Source organism: Lissotriton helveticus, chromosome 7 (genome assembly GCF_964261635.1).
Source record: "Lissotriton helveticus chromosome 7, aLisHel1.1, whole genome shotgun sequence".
Lineage (NCBI taxonomy): Eukaryota > Metazoa > Chordata > Amphibia > Caudata > Salamandridae > Lissotriton > Lissotriton helveticus.
The window spans coordinates 1,022,440,016-1,022,463,876 of record NC_136068.1 but is presented as its reverse complement, the minus strand read 5'-3'; positions in this window follow the sequence as shown (position 1 = coordinate 1,022,463,876).

The window sequence follows — 23,861 nt, the reverse complement described above, 5'->3', positions numbered from 1 at the left end:
TGAGGGGGGGTGACCCACGCTGCGATGCATGTATTACGATTGAAGCAACTTGACTACAGGGCTTTGGTCACCGACGCAGCTAAGGCCATGAGTAAAGAGCAGCAGGGACGCCTTTATGATGTGGGGGATAAGGCTGGTAAATTAATTGCGTGGTTGGATAAGAAGGATAGGGCTAGTCGGTGGTGCCTGTGATTGAGACGGATGTTGGTGATCGGGTTTCTGACCCTAAAGAGATTGTTCAGCAGTTCGCAGATCACTTCCGGACGGTGTACTCCTCGGTCTCTGATAGACCGGAGGAGGAGTCACATCTTTTGTTACGGGATATCTCCTTGCCGCGACTCTCTGACATTGATAGGGAACAAATGGATGCTGTAATAACAGCGGATGAGGTAGCTTTAGCGATTCGTTCCTTGCGATCAGGGAAAGCAATGGGTCCTAACGGCCTACCTATTGAACATTACAAACTGAAACTTGATAACATTGCTCCCTATCTGCGAGATATGTTTTTGGAGTCACTGGAGTGTGTCTCTCTCTCCCGTGATCAGCGTTTAGCGACCATTGTGGTGATTCACAAGGAGGGGAAGCCCCGAGACAGGTGTGCGTCGTATCGTCCTATTTCCCTGTTAAACGCCGAACCTAAGATTCTTGCAAAGGTCCTAGCTAATAGATTGATCACCATCATTGGTGAACTGATACACCCGGATCAATCCGGTTTCATCCCACATAGGAACACCGCCCTGAATCTCCGGTGCCTACATGGTGTTCTCGCGAGAGCATCGACGCTGCGTGAGCCGGCCATCTTGGCGTCGCTGGATGCCACGATGGCTTTTGATACCGTGGAATGGTCATATTTATGGGCCGCGTTGGCTAAGTTTGGGTTCGGACCAGGTTTTATTGGTTGGGTTAGATTGCTCTACGAGAGCCCCCTGGCGCAAATTGTTGTTAATGGCCGCGTCTCAACTCCGTTTGGTCTCGAGAGGGGGACGCGTCAGGGCTGTCCTTTGTCGCCTCTCCTGTTCGCCTTGGCCCTTGAGCCCCTTGCGGCGTGGATCCGGTGAGAACCTTTGATGAAAGGTATTCGGTGGTCCTCTGAATTCGAAGATCGGATCTCGCTTTATGCGGACGATATATTACTGTATCTGACTTCGCCGCGGAAATCGTTGATAGTGTTATGCGATGTCTTGAATTCATTTGGTCGGAACTCGGGCCTCATTATTAATTGGACGAAATCCTATTTATACGTCCTTTCGAGCGACGTCCCTCTTCTCCCACGCAACTGTCCCATTCAAATAGCACACACGGGGTTTAAATACCTTGGTATTTATATCTCATTGGACCCCACAGTTCGGTACGAAAGTAATCTCCTTCCGCCCTTGTCCAGATTTAAGCAAGATGTCGCGGGTTGGCGTGGGCTTCCACTTTCGCCGCTCGGTCGTGCTGCCCTTTTCAAAATGATGTCTTTACCTCGTTTTCTCTATGCTCTTCAGAATACTTTCGATATCGTTCCCGCTAGTTATTTTCGGGCGATAGAGGATCTTCAAAGGAAATTGATATGGGATGACAGACCTCGTATTTCGCTCGCTAAACTAACACTCCCGTGGTACGACGGGGGTATTGCTCTCCCGGATATCAAGCAATACTATTGGGCATCCCAATTGGGAGCGATTAATCATGGTATGTTTGGTGCCGACCTGAACTCTGCCTTCGCTATGGATAGGTGGCTTCTGCCTGGTGGCAACCATTATAGGGCATTATATTCTAAATCGGTGATCAAGGCTTTGTCGGGACCTACGAGGATAGCAGTACGTCTGTGGCAGGATGCAACTAGCGCGACGGAATGGACGGGTCGTTTGACTCGGGCGACCCCGCTATTTGGTTCTGATAAACTTGGCAAACTGTGGAATACCAAGGGGTTCGACAAATGGGACATGATTGGTATTAGTAAGGTTGGTGACCTCTGGGTCAAGGATCAGGTGAAATCATTTGAGTCTTTGCGGGAGGAATTTGACTTAAGCAACTCGGAATACTTCCGTTATATCCAGGTTCGCCATGCTTTGAGGTCGGTTTTCCCGGTCGGGGAGGTAATTCCAGAATCGTCTCCACTCGAAGATAGATTATTGGATAGATATGTACCCGATAGCACCATCTCCCTAGTCTATAAAAAACTCATCAATGATAGATCAGACCTCCTATTGCATCTTCGAGAATTGTGGACACGTGACGGTCTTGAACTGGATGACGAGGACTGGCAATCTGTGATCTCCTCTCCAAAGGAGGTCGCGATCCCAGCTCGACTCCGGTTGATTCAACTTAAGATTCTGCATAGGATTTATGTCACGGGCCCTCGCTTGGTCCACATGGGTTTCTCCGAGGATGGTCTGTGTAAGCAAGGATGTGGGCAGGTGGGGACATTCCTTCATATTATCTGGGAATGTCGTGAGGTTGCGACCTTCTGGAGCGAGGTACATGAGGTGATGAATGAGGTGACGGGGATTGCCCTCTTGCCGGAGGCTAGACGCTGTATACTTAATGTTTGGGAGCCGACGGACCACAATGCAGCGCAAACACAATGGGTGACCCTGGGGACCATGATTGCTAAAAGGGACATTGCTCAATTGTGGGGGTCCCCGAGGCCGCCTACGGTCGCGGCATGGAAAGACAACATGGACTGGTGCATGTTCAGGGAAAAGACTGTGTACTTGGCCCGGGGCCGACCCCGGAAATGGTGTAAAATGTGGGGACCCTGGAATGGCTACCGGGGAGATATATGTACGCCACCTATTGTTGATGTCCCAGATGTCCCTATTTCCCCCTAACCCCACATTCCACTTACTGTGCTGTATATGCTCTAGCTTTGCCTTGCCCTCCCCCCTCCCCCTCTCCTACATTGATTGCTGATTTCTTTGTATTACTTTTCCTTCCCCGTCTTGGAATCGGTACTGTATGTAATATATTTTTCTGCCTTGCTGTTTATATAAAAGTTTTCAATAAAAATAAATATAAAAAAAAATAATCTGTGCATAGTGTTGGGGTTGGTGTACATTGAGTGTGTTGCTCTGTTTGTGGATGTGGATGTGGGCTGGGTATTGCTAAATGGGAAAATGAGCAACATATCTGGCCCTGGTCCTGGACAGTCTCAAAAAGGCTCAAACAGGCAACTGCCCTTGTCCTGTCCGCCCTTAACAGGCTCAGACAGGCAATTGCCCTTGTCCTCTCCGCCCTTAACAGGCTCAAACAGGCAACTGCCCTTGTCCTCTCTGCCCTTAGCCTCGACGCCCTAAGGCTGGCCTTTTATAACCCTAGTAATCAGCAGACTCCTTCAGCCAATGGGAACCCTAGCCCTAACACTATCCGATCACAGCACTAGCCCTAAAATCTAGAACCAATAGGAGACCAGGACCTTATAGACAATCTTAGCCCTAGTCCAAGCACCCAATCAGTTCAAAAACCCTGATCTCTACGTCCAATAGAGGCCCTAGCCCTACCAGTAGTCCCAACCCAAGTCCAAGCAACCAATGGCACAGGAAGCCCAAGGCCCTACTTCCAATAGAAAGCCTAACCCTACTTTTAGTCCCACAACTAGTCCAGCAACCAATCACACTAGACGCCCTAATCGCTACTTCCAATTAAAGATCTAACCCTAGCCCTAGTCCCACCCTACTCCCAACAACCAATAACATAGGAAGCCCTAGTCCCAAATTCCAATAGAAATCCTAACCCTAGCCCTAGTCCCAACCCTACATTGATTGAATCATAGACCCAGAAACCAATCAGAACCCTCAAATACCCAACAAATGAGGACACCAATCCTAATCCAATAGAAACACCAGATACAACCACCAATCAGTGTACACATGTACCAACCAGTAGCAGACCATATAAGGTCCCAGCGACCACAGACAAGGTTTGCTGGCCAGAGAGTTGGAAGCTGCTTCTCCTGTTCAGAATCTCCTAGGAGACAGACAGGCTCAATTCACACATTGGACTTCTGCAGGTAAAGGCCTCACTAACTTGAAATCTAACAATACTGTTTGAATAAAACTTTACTCCCTCTCCTGGCCAAAAAACGAAGTGCACAGGCCCTAGTAAGCACAGTTTAAACAGCTCATAGAAGCACCCTCTGATGTAGAATATCCCTGTCGCAAGGGAGGGCAGGGGAGGCTGGTTTCACTGGCTTGTGAACACAAAATGGTGGCTGGGGATGCACTGTTTTAACATACAGGTCTAAGCACAGAGCAAAGGAGAAATTTGGAGTGAAAACTGAATCTTCTCCAGGAATGAGAGGGATAAACTACAGAGGTTGGACAGCAAATCCCACAATTCAACACGTTAAATGGAAGCAATCATGGGTAGGGAAAACCACAAGTTTAAAACTCAAAACAGGTGACAAAATATGCAATTACAGGCAGGTTAAAACTACAATTATAAACTGTGACAACCACAGGTACAAAACCAGACAAATTCCCCCGTTATAGTTAGTTCAGCTAAATATAACTAACTAACGGTAACTCGCGCCCCCGCAATGCACTGCTGATGACGTCACATATTATATCACTCATGACATGGTCAGTGACTTCACTGATGACATCTCAAATGACATCACTGATGACATCACCGATGACATCATCAAGTGACTGTATTTCTGTAAAGTTTAAATATCTTTAATATATATAGGGAAAGGCATATTGAAGAATGAGTGGGTGTATAAGTGTCTGAATGGATGATTTAGTAGGTGCGTGACTGACTCTATAAGTGAGTGATTAAACTTATCTTACTGAATGCATGGGTTAGTGACTAAACTGTGTGAATGTCTGTATCCGTCTGTCTGTTGGTAAGTAAGCGGCTGCATGGGTTTGTGAATAGCTACTTTAGTGTCTATATGGGTTATTGTTTGGTTGTCTGAGTATCTGTATGTGTGCCTGAGTGTTGATTGGTGAGAGGTAGACAAAGGCCATGCCCCATTTCTCCACCACTCTGAAAACGCGCCATGTGGCAGTCAGTCTGGGTATTATCATTACTATTAAGTGAATTTGGACTTTATAGCTTACTCTGAGTGAGCCTGGACTTAAGAACTGCTTCTGAATAAGGATCGGTGTTAGGAATATATCTGAGAAAATCTTGGATTTATCAATAGCTGTAATGAGGTGTCGGCATTACCAAATGCTCTGAGGGATTTTGAACATTATTACCAATAGTGGCTTAGTCAATGCTTTCGTAATGGTTCTGGGATAGTTTGGACACTATCAACAATGCTGAGTAAGCCAGGGCCTGAGAAATAGCTCTCTTGGCCTGATTATGAGTTTGGCAGTGCAGGACTGAACCTCCAGACCAGTGGCCCGCTCCTGCATGGCCAAACCCATGTGCCCATCGCCTGCCATATTATGAGTTTCCTCATGTCTGGTGGGCTTTCTTTGGCGGTTCCACGGAGGTGCCTCTGAAAATGAGCGCTGCAATGGGAACGCCCAAAAAATGTCCTGCATGGCATGGCATGGCCTGTAAAGTTCATGCCATGCAGGAGCTGGGGTGCATGCACCCTGCAAGCATCCCCATGCAAATTGGCAACAGTGTGCCCAGTAGCCTTTTCAAGGAGTAAAGACATCCAGGACTCCGCTGGCGGTCCTGAAACTCATAATATGCATGGCGGTGCCGCAGCAGCACAACCAGCATACTACTGAGAACCTGACCTCTGCGCCACCTCTAGGAACGGTGGTTCCCTGGCGGCTGTGAAGGTGCAATGACGGTCCAACCACCAAAGTTGTGATATAACTGGCTATACTGCAACCATCGTGCCCCCGTGAGTCTGGCATTCCTTGGACTCGTAATTAGGCCCTTAGGGACAGATTCACAAAGGATTACTGAGACAAAAGTCAAACTTTACGACTTTCTGCAGTCACAAAGGGCATTTACGAGTAGTAAAGTTAGACTTTTGTCTCAGTTAAACTTAAGTTTTGGTCTTAAGTTTAACTTTTTTAGTCTCAGTTAATCTTAAAACCAAAACATAAGTTTAACTGAGACAAAAGTTTAACTTTCCTACTTGTAAATGTCCTTTGTGAATACCGAAAGTTGTAAAGTTAGTCTTTCGTCTCAGTTTACCTTTGTGAATTGGGCCCTTAGGTTTTAAGGCATTATTAGAGCTCTCAGCCACTCTAGAAATGATCTTAATCCAAGTCACTCTTGGCACCATGACCTTTTCAGCTCCTACACTGCTGAACTGATTCACATTTTGTCTCTCAGAGTCGACTGATAGAGAAGTTGAGGTTTTCTTTAGTCTGGGGACAGACCACAGAGAGGAAGAACATTCAGAAATACTTCCTCAAAGCAGTTATGAGGATCACCCAGTTCCCTTGCCCCATGGAGTTGTGGAACGTAACGCCTCCGCTTGATGGTCTACTTCTACAAATCTCACCGCAGCATTATACGCTTTCCTTATGACATGGAAATCACTCTCTAATGGAGACTGAAAAGAAAGGAAATATGGACTGCACTTGGGGAGAATAAGGAGCACACAGGGAGAGAAAGTGCTATTGCATCTGAGGAGAATAGGTAGACCACAGGAAGCAGGAAGGGCGCATCAGAGCAGAAGTGGCCACAGATGACAACAGTTAGGAGAACACACTGCTCAGGGACATACCCCGTGTGATAGTAGTAAAGGCAAAGTCTGTAAAAAGTCATGGTGCTCATTTGAGGTGAACCAGGAATGGTTTGGGAGTGTAAAAAAAACTTCACAAGTGAATTTACTTTAATTGTAATTATTGTTGCAGTGACACTGTCATATACCTTACAGTAATAATAAAAAAATAAAAAAATGAGATTGATATGGTTCGCAATGATGTATGACTTAAAACAGCAGATAGTGTTTACCATTTAAAACCCGCTGAGGACTTTTTTTTAACATATCAAACATTTCTGAATGGATTGACATCAAACCAAAAAAAGCAAGCTTTCTAAGTAGAGTTATGTTTTTCATGCCAGGTATGGTGTTAAGCTGTTCAGCGATTTTTTATAGATTTTTTAGATATTTATTTTTGTGAGAGTTAAAATGGGAAATCACAGCTTTTGTAACCCCTTCTTAACTTTTTTCCTGTGAATGGATCGTCATGGAACTTGTAATGCTGTAACCTAGCTAACTGAGTGAATAGATTACTCAGTGTCGTTCAAATTCAACAATGGTATCACAAGTCGTAGGTAAATCAAACAATGCTTTTCCGTAGGTAAATCAAAAATGATTTACCAATTGAAACACAGCCTCAAACATAACTACGTAGTAGCTATTGTCAATATATTTACTGAAAAACCACACTCAAAATTAATTTATGATCTGGATTGGTTAAAAGCAGGGTCACTGGAAGTGTTCGCTTCTACGGCCATGGTGTTTATGCATATTTATTGATTTACCGAATTTACCACATAATACATAATTTGCTGTATAATCTGCAGATTTTCACCAAAACAAATATTGATTCTAGATCAAACAAATCAAAAGTTACTAAAACATAGCAACATGTGTTGCTGAGTAGTAGAAGACCCTTCGCAAAGGTTAGGTTAGCCACCTTTCACTTGCTTATTGCTGTATCTAGGTGCCCGACAATGTTAACCTTAGGAGAAATTTCAAAACAATAAAGTAATAATATTGCAATATATAGTGGTTCATGCTGCATAATTTGCCAGTTCATGACGCATAATTAGCCAGCCCTCTTGCACAATTTGGCCCTTAGCTACCTCATAATTCCAGTCGCCCTGGTTGTAAGAACATCATATATTTTTAGAAAAGTCCTGAAAATAATTTTAAAAATACATTCACACATACAGTTATGGCTACAAGAAAATACCGAAAATCGACAGTTATGGTTAGAACAGCAATCCTCCATACCTCTCGCAACAGCCAGGCAACCCATGACCTGCAAACCAAATGTAATGCCGTGATGTAACAGATCAAATTACAAATGTTATAAATGATCTAAGAGATCAGACTACATTAACTATCATAAACAGTATCAATGAGATGTCTATGAATATAGTATTATTTGTTGGTTGGATATGTGTTCTTTTTTTAATCACATTGTGTTGTTATGTTACAGTATAAGTATTGTGAGGTCAGCCATTGTTTGTTTAATTAGCAGTCTATTTGTAAAAGCGTATCAGGAACTGAACATTTTAAATGCAATCAGAGTCCATTGTTAGATACACGTGGCAGGAGTAGATTCTAAACATCTGTGAGCATAACCACTGTGAATTGCTTGATCAACATTCCATTCAAGGAAGCTGAACATTCTTTTTGTAGTCAGCGCTAAAGTTAGATCTGCCTTGCTGGCAGTGGCTTCGCCGATCTCTGACTTCTACAGCTAAATTGTGTTTTTAATGAGGTAAAATCTGTTTTATCTGACTTCCTGTATTTTTAACTACATAATACAAAAATTTCACTTCTTTATACTACGTATCATCAAACAGCATGGTCCAGTATTTTGCTTACTTTTTTCAGTTAATCTTTCACTGTCTGAAAAAAGAAGTTTTCGTGTTAGTTGCACCAAAATAAACATATAAAATAAACAATATGTAGCGGGTAGCATAATTCTAGACTGCATTGTTAGGGTTCTAGTGATAGTGGTGCCATCATGTGACATTTGTAGATAGCTTTAGAGAGTCTTCATCCATTCATAGAGACTTGAGCTGCGTAGTTTTCCACGTCCAGCTGTGTATTCCTGCACATCCAATCATCTGAGCGTACCACAATTGTTGCATGTTGCATCCTCCTCTATTGTATAAAAATATGATTTAATGCAACAAAGAATATTACCTTGCACGTGCCCTTATCAAGTAAGTTGAATTACATAAAATGTGCTATCAGTGAATACAGTGACCTCCAATGGCCCATCGAGGTGTGATCTAATGCAAAGATGTGCTCTGGTCGTCTCCTTTGAGGTGTGATAACCTACATCTGTGGGAGTTAGGCATGCAAGTCTTCAGTATCTCCTAGTACTATCAATGCTATATCAATATTGTTAACTACTCTTTAATTATGCTTTCCCCCTTCTACAATCATGCTCCACCGCAGTGCATGAATCGCTCAGCACGCTCTGTCGCCTACATATTTATTCATCCCAGTCTCACATGCAAAGTGTCTTAGTTTCATCACCAATGCAAACCTGTCTCTAAATAATTCTATTGCAAAACTAACCAGGTGCACCTCCTACCAACCCCATCTGCTTAGGAAGATGAAATCAACCAAGACAACAGTGAATGCTCCTTAGACACTTCAGGGCAACAGGACCCCCCACCCCACACTTAGCATGCATCCCGCAAATAACACACTAGACACCAGTGTTAGATTGGGAAGAAACTGCTGCAGGTTTATTTTATTACATACAACGTTATGTAATCATAGTGGGTTATCTTATGGGCAATCGAAGGGCAGGCCGCATTCTCGCCACCTGCCCGCCTGATGAGCCAGGCAGCACCGTGGCGAACCACCATGTGCTGCCCCTTATGGTAAACATAATACTCACGCCCCTTGCGGGGCGTACTAGGCAAACCCCCGGTTGCACAGGCCCACAACCGCCCGAAGGACAAATGGGGCGCCGACACGTGTTCCCAGAACCTCCCATGAGGCCCCAGGTCTTTCTTAGGCTCTGGCACCCCTATATGCTCGCTGAGGTCCAGTGCTGAACTTCTCTGCTTCCGGATTGCCCTGTAACTCCGCCTGCAACGAAAATTAGAACATTAAAACGTTCAAACTGTCCTCCACAAGCTGACACACAGGGTGAGAGGTCGGGAGGGAAAATGTGTGTCCCCCCACGAGGACACTATGACGCGTCCGGTGCGGCAAAGAGGCAGAGAAGATGGCGAGGGGAGCTTAAGTACCCCTCGCCCTGCCTGCCGCACCGGACGTGACCGCTCAGCTCCTCCTAGCTCCCCTCGGGACTCCGACTGTCCGGGGGAGGAGAGAGGCTAGAGAGGGGTGGAGGAAGCCCTCTGTGTCTAAGGGGCCGCCCTCCTAATGGCCACTGCGTGGCCTCAGGCAGCCGCATAGACACTTCAGGGAAACAGGACCCCCACCCCACACTTAGCATGCATCCCGCAAATAACACACAAGACACCAGTGTTAGATTGGGAAGAAACTGCTGCAGGTTTATTTTATTACATACAACGTTATGTAATCATAGTGGGTTATCTTACGGGCAATCGAAGGGCAGGCCGCATTCCCGCCACCTGCCCGCCTGATGAGCCAGGCAGCACCGTGGCGAACCACCATGTGCTGCCCCTTATGGTAAACATAATACTCACTCTCCTTGCGGGGTGTACTAGGCATACCCCCGGTTGCACAGGCCCACAACCGCCCGAAGGACAAATGGGGCGCCGACACGTGTTCCCGGAACCTCCCATGAGGCCCCAGGTCTTAGGCTCTGACAGCCCTATGTGCCCGCTGAGGTCTAATGCTGAACTTCTCTGCTTCCGGATTGCCCTGTAACTCCGCCACAGCCCGGCCGGCGGCAACCGTCGCCGGATGGGCCCCCCACTACTTAGCCTCCTTCCTACCTGCAACCTTTGTATGTATGTCTATACAATAACCTTTCTCAGTTAGTAGTGCATCCATATAACCGGACTGCTTCCTGCCGGTCAGAAGAAAGGTCCCTCCCACAAGAGGGCAGAGAACCTATCCCTGCAAAATAGGCTGAAGCTGTTACCCAAAACATTCTTGCCGTCCAAGGCCACTCAAGCTGACATAAAAGGACTATGTAGATCCTACGCTGTGCACACTTTATTTACATAAGACTGAAGGGTTAATGCTATCCCTCTGCGCTAGGAAGTTATGCAGCTGAGTTCCATAAGGATCATACTCTGACCCCCGTGAGAAGCTTGTAGCACACCCTGTCATCTCTAACATAACTGTGAGATATACGGCATAACCTACATTTTTTAACGTTAATGCCTGCACAGGCATCTCACTTATTCCAAGGCAAACGGCATAGAAAGTCCAAGATATCTGTCAGTCCACGAGAGCCAGGGGCGTCATGTACTCCTGCTGCACTCGAGCCTCGTACACATCAACAGCCAACCACGCTTGCTTGATTCCTGCTAAACAGACATTATCGCCGGCCAAGGCCCAGACACAACTGCTTCAGGGTGAGGCTGGCGTACACTGTGCTTTAGTTTAAACGCTTGTGCTTCTATACCCAAAGAATACAGGCGATTATTGTAGGGATAAATACCAAAGTATTATGATAAATAACTAGTGAGGTGTACCTCCATTAGATATAACAGGATAGAAAGGAAAAAAACAGCTGGCTCCACATGCCCTCTTGAGTTTCGCCTGGAGACTGCTTAGTCCATGCTACCTCAAAGATAGCTTGTCTAAAGTTGACATACAACCACCCACGTAAGGGATTGCTTAGACTGGTACAAGGTGCCTCCAGGAATTGGAGACATCAAACAACAGGCCAACAGCTGACATTGGGAGGGGCTCCATGAGAATCTAAGGATACTCCAGTATACACACGAGGCTGTTCCGACACAGGCCAGGGGAGCCCAGCCACACATAAACGTGTTCGTGACGCCGAGCGTCCCATTCCTGAAAGAAACACACTGAGCAAAGCCACCCCCCCCCCTCTGAGTGAAACAAGCAAAAGGGGTGAAAAGTTACCAGACCGAACAATCAGATCCCCCGCAAAAGCTGGGAAAAATGTGATGGCCACTTCCCAATGAGCGCCACAGGCAAAACGCCCTGACGGCAAGTATGAAAAATGTATACTTTAAGGTGGCCAGGAAATTATCGCACAGCAGTAAAGGCTTCAAAAAGCTGATAAGAGCAATACCAATAGCTAAATACACAGGAGTAACCAGCATTAAATGAACCTCCATGTACACCTAGGAGAAGACCGCGTGGTGTCCTAGGGGATTTACAGGTCCAGGATGGCCTACCGTCTGCTCAGGCAAGGACGCCTCACACTCCGTTACTCATAGTTAGGCTGCCTGAGTCAGCATGCTTGGCCCCAGACAGCGCTGCTTACCGACAACAGATGCAATAATGCCCAGTCAAGCAGCACCAGCCCCGATACATACAATGTACTATAAGAGCACACATAGAAATATAGTACAGGAGCTACCTCTGAGCTCCGGGCCCAGATGACTACTACTGTAATACTTCCAAGGGGTGTAACCTGTTTATCCCGCCACATGGACCTAATGACACCTGGGGGGAACCATAGATAGACCCAAACCCTGGGGGGCTGCCCCAAATGCGCAACCTTACACCGGATGGTGGTTCCGTTGGCCCCCCAAGGGTGGGGCAGTTCTCCAACTTTGGTCCTGTATTGGAGAGAAAAACATCCATTAGAAGCCCCGCCCCCCTCATATACCAATCTGTAACACAGTAGCGGGAAGGGGGCCATGGATGCCCACACGCCACCCAGGCCAGTCCTGATTGTCAGTTACAAGTACAGCAGTACCACCGACCCTCCCGCAAGGAGATAATTGGGCAAGTGCTTACGTACCTCCAGCGCCTGAAGAAGAGGTAAAGTAAAGGCGTGGGCCTTAAAACTGACCTAAAAGATCTCCCACAAAATGACACCTCCAATGATACTACCTGCCCTCACCAATATCTGATGGCAGACCTTACAATCTAGGGAATTCTACTTGCCTTGAGTGTAGAAGTGTCTACCCAGTAATACTTGTTGTAACAGAGTCCGTAAACACGCAGAAATACTCTTCTACCAGTCAAAAGAACTCGTAGTAACATGCCATATTACTAATCTCTTGTCACACCTGTGTGCTACCTATGCAATGAGATGGTTACCTGCAAAGCACCAGTGACACCAACACCTGCGTAACCTTCGATCCTGGGTGTGCCTGTCGCCAGCAGTGAGGATTGGAATCACTATGCGGCCCAGGAACCCCTCGAAGAAATGGCCCACATGCCTGGCCAACAACCACAAAACATAAGGCTGTTCTCGCAGGGCTCATAATTAGGAGATGATTGATACCTATCAAATTTTAAAGCTCAGGAGCAGCCACATAGGGGAAAGCCAATGCACTACTTAATGGCTGGTGAAGTGAAGGGCGAAAATGGCTGGAAGCCGGGGATGCAAATGTGGAGCCTGCCAGACATGCGCTTGAGCTAATTAGCAACTTGTATGCCAAGACTACTCATAGTACAAGTCGCCGGGACTTGCCCCGCCAATCTACAGTGCGCTATGCTATACCCGCCGTCGTAGAGATGCCCCCTGGTGCAGCCGGGCAGAGGTAATAACAATATTGTTGTCCGGGAGACAGTACTCCCAGCATGCTCCAACCATGCGTATTGCTTGGTCTGAAGGAAAGTGAAAAGTATGTTTAGTCTTCCCCTGTGAAGTACAAAACCCTGTTGCAATCCCGTTGCGGAAGACAGAGGCAGCCACAGTCTCCCATGGGGGTGTTTGGGCCCAACAAACCCCTAAAGCTTTACTTGCTGTGGTCCTACCCAGGTAACCCTACCTGCTGCCCAAGGTCTCACAGTGTCTGTTCCATGCAACTCTTCTGCCTGGCCACTCATTAAACTGCCCTCCTCATGCCACAGCATGCAGGGTATGGTGCGTCGCACATCCCCTACAACATGCACTCAGTCACATGTATACATAGATCATGCAGTGGACGGCTTGCTCTAGTAACGTCCCAAAAGATGGGCACTCAATCCCATATATAGTTTAGCCACATCATACTTTGAGAGTACGCTGGTGGCCTGAAGTACTGGGACATATGTTATGGTCTCCCCCTGTCAAGTACAAAACCTGTTGCAATCCCTATAACAAGGACAGCGGCAGCCAATGTCTCCCATGGGGGGGGGGCACAATCCCTTAAAACTAGCTTGCTGTGGACCCACCCAGGAAACCCTACCCGCTTCCCAAGGGGGACCCTAGTTGAGGAACCACAAGTCCTGGTGCAATGATGGCCCCCGGAAGAGCTAACCCACCCGTGGTGTTGAAACGTGGGCAGGCCAGGACTGGGAGGTACGGTGTGCGAGTGTAGGATGCACCTGTGCTGATGTACCCTGCCCTTCCAAACATGCATGTGTTTGCATGCTGGCGCAGCAAGGAGCATGCCGGCAGCTGCCCGTTGCGTTGAGAATGAGGAGGACATGCAGGATAGCACTCAGGGAGTTCGCAGCCAGGGGATGGCCGGTGAACACGAGAAAGGTGCTCACAACTGGACTCGTCCCAGTACCACACTACCCAGAACACCTCAACCATGGCTTCAACCCGACCTCAACCAAATACGGGTAGTGCCCTCTAATGAATAAAGGGAAGCCCGTAAAAGCTTAGAAATATACACTCGGCTAAGAAGGTGTCAAACCAGTGAGATCTTGAGCATAGGTGACTGCCAACGAGTGCAGTGGAACCTACTACCTGCAGTTGGTACTTTATGAACCAGCACCCGTCATGTATCGCTTAACGTGAATGGTGCTACCTCTGAACATAGACTATGTTACCAGTAGTTGGACATGTGCCACCATAGCATATGGAATCTTTTGAACATGGCTTTGACTGCCTGCCAAGCATTCCTGAAATAACCTCTACTGGAACATCTGCATACCCCAAGTCACTTTTCTACCAGATGATGCCCTTCTGCTACTTCTGGTGTAGCATAATAAATTAAATCCAAGGTCGGCCTGGTACCTCACCAAGTACCACCAACCGAAGGCCGGTGACATAAGTACACTATATACTTTTATAATACTCGGGGATAAACTTTTTATTTTTGGATTCTGAAGCGTACGGCATCCAAGTGCGAGCTGGTTCAGCGATACTGACCCCCACACTGGAAGCCCGTCTGTCACCCATGGCCCAATAGTGAAACATGCTAACGAATTGCTAATGTTGGTTGCTCAGAGCACTTTCTAAGCTGTGGAAACGTGGCACTGCATGATGTAAGCACCTGTTAGTAACTAATTCCCAATAACCTCCTAGAGCTACTGCGGTGAAGACGCAAAGTTCCTCCTCAGTACTGGTCGTACTGTCACCAATACTAGAGACACCTCACAGGCCAGGGCAACGAACCAAAAACGCACACCTGCACCGAATGCCGATTGAAGGCCGCGCCCGGTCAGCCTAACCCCTGCCAAGAAAACAATACCTCATACAAAAGACCAACACTGTCCTCCCCACACCTTGCGCAAAATGGGGCACCATAACTGATACACTGGCCTCGAGTGGGGCCATAATGCCTACGACTAACGAGTGCAGCTAGGCTCTCATGGGACGAGGTCGCGGACGAGCCAGCGCTGTGAAAACTTTATGGCTTGTATGGGAAATTGAGAGACAAAATCGTCTGAACCATTGAACATGCACGGGAAACAAACACGACCCTCAATGCGAGTTCAATAATATCCCAGTGCTATGAATGAAAATGCAGGGGTAAAACCATAGAATGTAAATGCAAAACACCGGCGTGTACGGGGAAACTGTGAAACCGAGGGACAGTGCCCCCCGATGCCAAGACACCTCACTGCCCGAGATGCACACGAGCAAAATGTTCGCTAAACATCATTGAAAAATTATGCCCGGAAAATGCCGGAGGGCGGAGCCGCAGAAAGCGGCACAAGGCCGGCAAAGAAACCCGAGAGCAAATGCGTGTCTCTCCGCTCCCGGTATAGTCCGAGTTGCGCGGCCCAAGGCAGGTCCGTGCACCCTAGATCCGCGACAGTGACCCAGAGGGCGGCCACACAAGGAACCACGCATACACCAGTCTGATAAGAGTGGCAAAGGCGACTCCGCAAAACTGCAACCTGAAAACGCGCCTACAACATCGCATATATATAATGCCACATACATGTCCCCCATAAATAAAGAAAATTAAAAAGCAAAATGGCTGCACCGGTCGCTATACCCACATGCGCGGAACTTCTCGCAAGATATAGCCCCTGAAATGGCCGGATCCGGACGCCATTACCCACGTGCGCCGGACCTAAAGAGCCATACTTCCCCTGAAAATGGCCGCAAGCGGATGATGTTACCAGCAGACTGGGAATATACCTTCCTTTCACACTAATACAATAAAACCAGGAGGCATACATAGTAAATTAGTATAGTCATAATCCGCCTACAACCTGTTTTTAAAAAAGCGAGCAAAGACTACGCGAAATCATCGCATTACAAAGGCAAACCTCTACCATACCGTCTTTAAATTAAACTCACATAAGAACAACAAAACAAAAGAACAACAAATGTGTCGTATGGATTAAATGTACAAAAACTGCCGCGAACTATGGCAGGAAGCTCCTAGTGTACAACAGTTCTTGAAAGCTGGTCGGAAATACAAACGATCGGATGGTCACCTCACCCTTCTCCCTCCTTACGAGGGAGACATTAACAATTAATAAATAAGTAAAGCAGCGCCAACCACGGCAAAACCTCTACATAAAAATTGTATTTTCCGTTTAATTAAATATCTAATTGGTCACTCGTACAGGTAAGCAGTTTACTCAAAGAAGCTGACACCGATCCGCTCGCAGCGCACACTTACATATCTTGGCACAAGCCCCGGGCTGTGTTCTGCTGAGGAAAGGTTCACCGGCTGAACGTTCTACATCCATTTGGGCGGCCGCTCTACCGATGCCGGGTACTGATCACGCACAAGACATGCCGGATAGTGTTAATCACCTTGCGGGGTCCCACGCGTGACAATTGCCCGAGGAGGCATGTAAACAGATGGCGTAGATGCAACCAAGTGATAAAGCAAGCAGCGCGCGGAACGGCGACAACGGGTCACCCTAATAAAAGCGAAATCTGGCTGATAGACCTACGGCAGCTACTGTACCCGTTCTTGTAGGAAGCGCTGAAAGTAAACCTATAGCAACTTTCAAGGCGCAATGTATGCGCACATAAACACAATAAGTATTATGTCTGAATAACTCCAGTCTGGACTGTAAGAAAGACCGAGCGGCCACGGCAGGCCTGGGACACGGCAGCCCTGACCTCCACCATCCTATTAGGGGTACACAAACCAGAAGAAAAGGCATGCCAAAATAGAAGACACCACCCCCGCTGGAGAACACATTGTCTCAGCCCGGGCGGTGCAACAGCTTCACGTGCCTGCCCCCGAGCCCCGACGACCCTCTCCAAAATGGCCACCGGTGGGGGGGGGGGCACTCTGTCACACTCCTTCCTGACCGCAGCAGTCTCTGCGCTAGACAAACGTGACCCAGTCCCCCGAGCTCGATGCCACTGATTCCTCTGCCGCACACCACCACCCCAGCCATGAGGGGGTTCGCGGACCACCCCGGCCCCAACTCCTGCCCAACAAAACCAGTACGACCCGACTCCCACACGGAGCCACAGGCAGGAGAGGGGGGGAGACCTACGGCTACAGTGCCCACACTCACCGGAACAAAACCGACGCCAGACCAGGAAGGACGCGTCACAAGGACGATCCAACGGCATCAGAACAGCGAAGAAAAATGTGTGTACCCCCACGAGGACACTACGACGCGTCCGGTGCGGCAAAGAGGCAGAGAAGATGGCGAGGGGAGCTTAAGTACCCCTCGCCCTGCCTGCCGCACCGGACATGACCGCTCAGCTCCTCCTAGCTCCCCTCGGGACTCCGCCTGCCCGGGGGAGGAGAGAGGCTAGAGAGGGGCGGGAGGAAGCCCTCTGTGTCTAAGGGGCCGCCCTCCTGATGGCCACTGCGTGGCCTCGGGCAGCCGCATTCCCTACACACCCTCATGGAGGAAATGCAGTCCTAGCAGGCTTCCCAAATCCTCTGTTGTGCTGCTTGGCGCCACCCTGCATGCTACTGTTCTGCTGGACTTCAGTGCACTGGTGTTGTACTAACAATCAGAAGTGCGTGGAAAGGGTGTTGGTGTTGTGTGTGAGGGCCAGAGTGGCGCTTCTGTCCTGTCTTGGGTAGCAGTGCTCAGCATTTGGATGGAGGAAAGATGAGGGAGGAACGGATCCTGTCCACTTTATGTGACACCGCTGTGGTGGGTTATTCAGCAAGTGAAACAGGGATTTTATGTTTTAATATTTTTATTTTAGTGCCAACCAAATCTTCATCTTGCAGTGGGGGCAGCGATTAATATATCTCTTCTGTAAATCTTGCGAGGTCTAAAGAGGAGAGTGATGATCGAACTCTACCTGGGCGGTACAAAGGGTTTCTGTAAAATGCTTCAGAGTGTTTGATATTGACAGTGGTGTGGGTGCGGGAGGGGCCTGCAGGGATGTACTATACCGACGCCACCCACAGTGCTTGGTTTTGTTCGTCAGGTCTCTTCATCCAGTGGGTGAACGTGCTCACTGGTTTTGAGTAGCTCGGGTAGGTGGGGCGATGGTAGCTGTCTAGTAACAAAATTCAAATCTGGATTAAGCCTTTGAGCCTCCGTATGAGTTGGCCATACTGTAAATACCGTATGCTTGCAGCGGTATTACCGCTCTGGCTGATGCCAAGTTTACCTCGGAATGAAGACACCGCCCATGGAGCGAAGTCCAGATTGCCTATGATGGGATTAGCAGGGTTGGAAATGTTGGCCCTTTCTTCTCCACCCTGTGTCCGACACCTTCATCGAGGCCCTCGCTACTGAGTTTAATCCATCATCATTCTTCTGTTCACTAAGCCCCCCCACCCCAGTTTGGACCCAGCCATATGCAAATTAGTCTTGACCCTGTGCCTCATGAGAACAGTCCAACTCAAACTGCCAGGCCAGGTCCTCCCTGTACCGGAAACAAGAATCCTGGGACCGGTTTCGGAGTTTCACTCTTCATCAGCCAGGTTAGCTTGAACCCAGTGGCAAAGTGAGCAAGGGGCCCACGTCTGGGCATACCCTGGCCACTTAGGGCAAACATAGCAAACACAATAAGATGATGGACGGAGTGCTGGAACGTTTCAGACACTTACCCTCAGTCACAGATCTGGGTTTAATCCATCATCATTCTTCTGCTCACAAAGCCTCCCCAGTTTGGACCCAGGCATATGCAAAAATGACTTGACCCTGTGCCTCATGGGAACAGTCCAGCCTGAGCTGCCAGGCAAGCCCCTCCCTGGATCAGAAACAAGCATCCTGGCACCGGTTTCAGATCTTCACTCCTCATCAGCCAGGTTAGCTTGAACCCGGTGGCAAAGAGAGAAAGTTGTCATTTTCTTGCCTTAGTCATTTGATGCCTGCAGCCTGTCTCTGGATCACATAACTGGGTGTAGCTAACAGCTGGGCTTTGTGTATTCCTCCTAGACAGTCACACACTAGGGAGCTTAGGTGTGACTGGATAGGCCATCAATGGCAGGATGGGGGGAGGAGCTGGGCCCAGCCACACTTACAATAAGCTGTGTTCTGTCTCCACACAAGGGCCAGGAAAGCAGGGCATCTGGACACTTCAAAGACATGTCACTAGAATATTCATCCCACTTAAATGCACAACTGTGTTTGAAAGAAGGATCTCAGACACCAACTCTTCAGTTCACATCTGGAATTGTGTATACTGTGCCAGGAAGAAGGACTGTTGTGCTGCTACAAGAACTGCCACTCTGTTGGAATGCTGCTCTAAAGAAACTGTTGCCCTGCTGTGCTAACCTGCTGTCTGCTGTCCTCTTGCCTGGGGAAAAATAACTGGACCTGCAACTTCATTTTGAATCCAGGAATCACGAGTGACTCCAATGGCTAGTTTGCTGGCCTCCTGATCTGCGCCTCAGGGACATAAAAGGCTTCCCAACCAGCTCCAGGACCCAGCTGCAGCAGGTTCCGGACCACCAAGTGGTGCCTCTCAAGAGCTGGACAGTTAGGTGTCTGTTTTATGATGCCCTGAGTTTATATTTCTACCATATAGTGTTGAAGAACAGCTAGCATATTTTAATTCCATTGTCCAAGTCACCATAGATAACGTAGCCCCTATGAAACCGAAAACCCACCCTCCTAAACTCATTCCTACTATCCGGTATTCTCCTACCCTACGAACTGAAAAGAGTCAATGTAAAAAATTGGAACGGATATGGCGACACTCACACAGTGTACCTGACAAAGAGAGATACAAAGTCGCACTGTCCTCTTACCATAAAAATCTAAAATCCGCACGTTAGCTACATATTGCTAATCAGCTAGAGCTTGCTGGGAACAATTCTAGGACTCTCTACCAGATCTTGAAGACCTGCACAAACCCCAGGGCTTGCGACACTGCTGAAAGTCCCTCACAGTCGCTGTGTGATAATATAGCTTCCTTTCTAACCGAGAAAGTTGAAGCCATTTACCAGAAAATTATCATCTCAAATGGAATTCCATCTTATCACAATACAGGACACCCTGCCTCCCCTACCAGCACATTGCATCTTCAATGCTTTCCCTCACTCACCCCAGTAGAGGTTGAATCTCTCCTTACCAAAGTTAAATCTGGATCCCCTCTAGATGTAATCCCTGATAAGATCTCTTCCAGACTATCTAATCAACTAGCTATACCCATGTGTATCATTCTCAATAGTTCCCTGAAGGCTGGCAGACTCTCCCCGGAATGGAAAGCAGCTCAAGTTGTACCCATTCGTAAAAACCTTAAGATCCCCACTGCCGAGCTGTCCAACTATCGCCCCCATCTCTCTGCTCCCCCTTCAGAGCAAGCTTCTGGAAAAGCATATAAACAGGCATCTATCCGAATTTGTTGCCTTGATGTATCCCAGTCAAGTTTCCGGGACAAGCACAGTACTGAGTCCGCCTTGTTAGAGGTAACTAATAACATCAGAATGGCCCTGGACAATGGTCAGGCGGCACTGTTGGTGCTGCTTGACCTGTCGGCGGCGTTTGACATCATCTCGCACCATATCCTACTGGAGAGACTTCAGGGCATTGGCGTACAAGGGGTTGCACTAAAATGGTTGACGGACTTTCTAACAGACAGAATCCAGACAGTCACACAGGGCACCTTTATGTCTAAAGCCACAAAAGTTACCAAGGGAGTACCGCAGGGCTCCTGTTTGAGCCCTACCCACATAAACATGTATGTTACTCCCTTGGCCAAACTAATGAGGAACTTAGGGTTGAGTCCTATTTCCTACGCGGAGGACACCTAACTCCTCCTCACCTTTGATAAATCAAGCCCTGAAACACAACTGGTCTTTTCTGAGGGTATGAAGACCATTGTCGCCTAGATGAGGACCAAATTCCCCCAACTGAATGCCGAGAAATCGCAGGTCATGTTGTTTGGAGGAGCAGCCATTAGCTTGTCTCCTAGGTGGTGACCAGAGGAGTTGGCATGCTTCCTCTCCTAAAGAAGAGGTCAAGAATGTAGAAATCCAGATTGACCTGAATCTTACGCTTACAGCTCACGCCACTTTTACAGCCGGTACCTGCTTTCACACACTCAGCCTACTCAGAAGAGTATTTCCTTTGTTACCCTCCTCTACACGTAAGACACTCATGCAGACCCTGGTGTTAAGCCGTCTGAACTATTGTAATGCATTGTTGGTTTTGGCTAATGAGGTTTCCTTAAACAAGCTACAAGAAGTCCAGAATACGGCAACCCGACTAGTCACGAATGCCCCGCCAAGAATGGACTCGATTTCATTTCTCAACAAACTCCACTGGCTTCCTGTAAGAAACCCGGTGAAATTCAAGATCAGCTGCATTGTTTTCAAAGCCCTCAATGGTTTGGGGCCCTCCAACCTGTCCAACAAACTGACAAAGTACAATCCCCCTCGGCCCCTCCGATCTGGATCCAAGCTTCTCCTTTGCACTCTAAGAATTAAAAAGGCCTGTAGGGGTGGCAAAGCATTCACCCATCTTGCCCCGACCTTTTGGAACAAACTCCCCCTCCAGCTTCGAGACTGCCAAAGCCTCTCTCAATTCAGGAAGCTTTTAAAAACTGATCTTTTCTGAGGTCCTCCGGGGTGGCTGTAGCATACCATCCTAAGCGCGGAGATACCCCTTTGGGGTGATTCGGGCGCTATAGAAATTAATAAATATCAAATATCAAATACCATGTCCATCAATTGATCTTTTTGCATTTGTCATCCTGAGTGGGACATGTATGCCCTACCATGCTCTCAATGCCACTGGAGTCAAGCAAGCCTGGCTGATGAGGGGTGAAACCCCAAAAACCGGTCCAAGGATACGTGTTTCCAGCACAGGGAGGACCTGGCCTGGCAGTTCCGGCTGGACTGTTTCCATAGGGAACAGGGTCAAGACTGATTTGCATATGGCTGGGTTTAAACTGGAATGGCATGAGGAGCCAAAAAAAGATGGATTTAGGCCCAGATCTCTGTACTGGGGTGAATGTTTGACATTGTTCAACATTCTGTTCATCAATTGATCTTTATCCATTTATATTTCTACCATGTCACATGGTATTTATATTTCTGAGTGGATATGTTTATAAACTCCTATGAAACTGTGCACAGGTACAACATGGAGGACATGCCTACATGTATTAGGGAATGTCAAATTGCGGCATTAATCAACATCATTTCCCTGTCTTATTTATCTGTCAGTGGTAGAATAATGTGTCTACTTACCATGTTCACTGTTTCTTCTAGCTCCTATACCATCAGCAATTTCCTACAGGACTGTTTGGTTGATTATTGTGTTCATTCTCTCCTCACAAGGTTCCGGCTTCAATTTTGGTGCTGATCTCCTGCAGTGGCTAATGTGTCTCAATGGTATTTTAGGGAACTTCCCAACCCTCCTCTTTAGGTCGCTTTTTACAGTCTTCCACAATCCATGGATTGTGGAGACTGCATTTACATATGTGACATTGTGCCACAATTGTGTTGTCGCCTTTCCATTTGTGCTCTTTCCTCAAGATTGTATCTGCATGAACCTGGTGTTGCTGTTCTGAAAATGTAATTTTACACTTTTTGTCAGATGTCATCATGTTAGTATGACCACCAGTGTATGCCTGCATGGTGCAACTGGTAGGAGTATAGTGATGGATTAAACGTCAGCAATAAGTGGTCTTTCCAGTAGAAAAAATGGTTGCCAAGAGTTGCAATCTGGAATATTTAGTAGGGAATATCATTCCACCTTAATATGGCAGTCGAAATGTTGAGAACAAACATATTGAAAGGTAAGTGCATTAGTGAGTATAAATTTACTATTCTTAATGCCACATCTACATACATTGAACATATATATATGGCATGTGATCAAGACCGGGGAGACCCGGTCAAAATGCGTCATGCTGTCGTGGTGAGTCTGGAAATAAACGCACCTTATTCTACAAAGCTGATGTGGTCCGTACCTGTTACTTCCCTTGCCCCTGGTGGGCTATTGGAGTGCGTCCACAGGAGTTGTTATATATATATATATATATATATATATATATATATATATATATATATATATATATATATATATATATATATATATATATATATATATATATATATCACCAAGAACTCCTTCCTTACGGACGGAGCAGAGGCCACACAGGGGAGTACCAGGGAAACACTATTTAATGACGGCAAATGCATTTCGGCCTCACGGCCTTCCTCAGTGCCAAGCAGTGTTCAGGAGGTATTACAAACCCAGTTTTAAAAGTCCCACTTCATTGCCATTGGACAACGGCAGCTCCTCCCCCAACACAGGTGTTTCTGCTCACCGATGGTAGCTCACAGGTTTGGAGTGAACTACTGGTCCCAGAAAGCTGTTCACCTTCAGGTAAGTGATGCTGGGGGGAAATATGATGCCATAGTGATCAGGGCCGGCGCTAGGCATGGGCAGTATGGGCAGCCGCCCAGGGCCTCGCGCTCAGGTGAGAGGCAGGGGGGCCCCGCAGGGGGCCTCCCCCTTCACTGTGAAATGAATTACTTTCACAGATTGCCCCCCTGCTCCACCAGGGCCCCCTCCCCACACAATTAGAATATACATCAGAGATGTCTGGTGTCAGGCATTCCTGGGGGTGCAGGGGGGGGGGGGGGGGGGGGAG